Source organism: Propithecus coquereli, unplaced genomic scaffold (genome assembly GCF_000956105.1).
Source record: "Propithecus coquereli isolate 6110/MARCELLA unplaced genomic scaffold, Pcoq_1.0 Scaffold104, whole genome shotgun sequence".
NCBI classification, from domain to species: Eukaryota; Metazoa; Chordata; class Mammalia; order Primates; family Indriidae; genus Propithecus; species Propithecus coquereli.
Genome location: NW_012134303.1, coordinates 5720751 through 5722312, shown reverse-complemented (window position 1 = coordinate 5722312; position 1562 = coordinate 5720751). Strand labels below are relative to the sequence as shown.

Genomic DNA, 1562 nt, shown 5'->3' with positions numbered 1-1562 from the left:
TTGAAAGGTTAGTTAACCTTAAAATTAACAAATTGTTTTAATTTTTGAAATTATTAAGTACATAGTAGTTAGGTTTTTACAAAATAATGTGCATTTTTAGGTATATCTAATTGAAGTTTCTTGAATACAGCCATATTTGATTACAGATAAATTAATGCAGCCTTCAAACATGAAAATGTTCCCCACCCCTGCCCTGCATAATCTGTACCCCATTACCAACCTGATCTCATCTCCTACTTAGTTTTACCTCATTCATTCTGCTTAATCCACATTGGCCACATTTATGTTCCTCAAACATTTCAGATATGTGCCCACTTCAAGGTCTTGGCATGACTCATTCCTTTACTGCAGTGAGGTCACTGCCCAATTATTATCAGAGAGACTTTCCCTTACTAACTTATTTCAAAATGTAATAGTTCCCATAAATTCCTATCCCCAAGCCTCACTTTAATTTTTGTCATAAGATTGATTACCTTCTAACATACTATAGACTTATTTATTGTTTATTGTATATCTCCTTAATTAGATATAAGCTCCATGTATGCAGTAAGTTTGTCTGTTTCGCTCATGTTGTATCTCTAGCACCTAAAACAGTACCTGGCACATCATACATACTCAACAGATATTATTTGAATGAATAAATGAATACAAAATCACCTATGCAAAAATTTTAAGTATCTACAGGATGAAATACACAGTAAACATTGTTATAAGATAAATAATGGACTGGCAGAAAATATTTGCAACATTTATAACAGTGGATGTATCTTCACTATTTATAATGTACTTTTATAAATTAGTAGGAAATACATAACCAGATCCCCTTCCAAAAAAATGAGGCAAAATATGGATAGACAATTTACAGAAGACATATAAACATATAGAACCTCACTTGTAATCAGGAAAATTCAAATATAAACAATGATACACTACTTTTTATCCATTAGGTTGGTAAAATTAGAAAAATTAATAACATCCAATATATGTAAAATGAGGAGAAAATTAAAAATCTCTTACACTAATCATGAGAGTATAAAAGAGTATAGTTATTTAATAGGCACATCTGGCAGTAACTGTCAATATTTAAAAGGTATATATATGCAGGGTTTCAGCAACTCTGCTTAGAATTTATTCTATGGTGACATAGATTAAAGATTCTCAAGATATGTATATAAGGTATGGAAAAGAATCTTCGGTGCAACACATGTTTGCAATCATGAAACTACAGAAGCAACTTCAGTATTCATAATACATAGATTAAATTATTTATGGTGAACCTACACAAAAATACCATATAATTATGAAAAATAATGAGGCATATATTTATGGGCTGATAAAAAGAGTGTGCCAAGATTTACTAAGTGATGATAGCTAGGTACAGAGCAAATGTATGGCATGATTTCACGTGTGTAAATAAAAGTATAAGAAGACATCTACATTTGGAAGATGTAGCATCATTTTGTGTACCAATAATTGAAGGAAAAATACTTCTAATTTTAATTGTAATATGCTTTCCATTGCAAGATGTACTCCAATATCAGATATTTTGAATGTAAAAAAAA

At 30.1% G+C, this 1562-nt stretch overlaps 1 protein-coding gene across 1 annotated transcript in view; it reads right to left on the bottom strand.

Moving 5' to 3' along the window:
• COL4A5 (collagen, type IV, alpha 5) overlaps nt 1–1562 on the bottom strand; it is a 266384-nt gene that overhangs the window by 73475 nt on the left and 191347 nt on the right. The window lies entirely within an intron of this gene.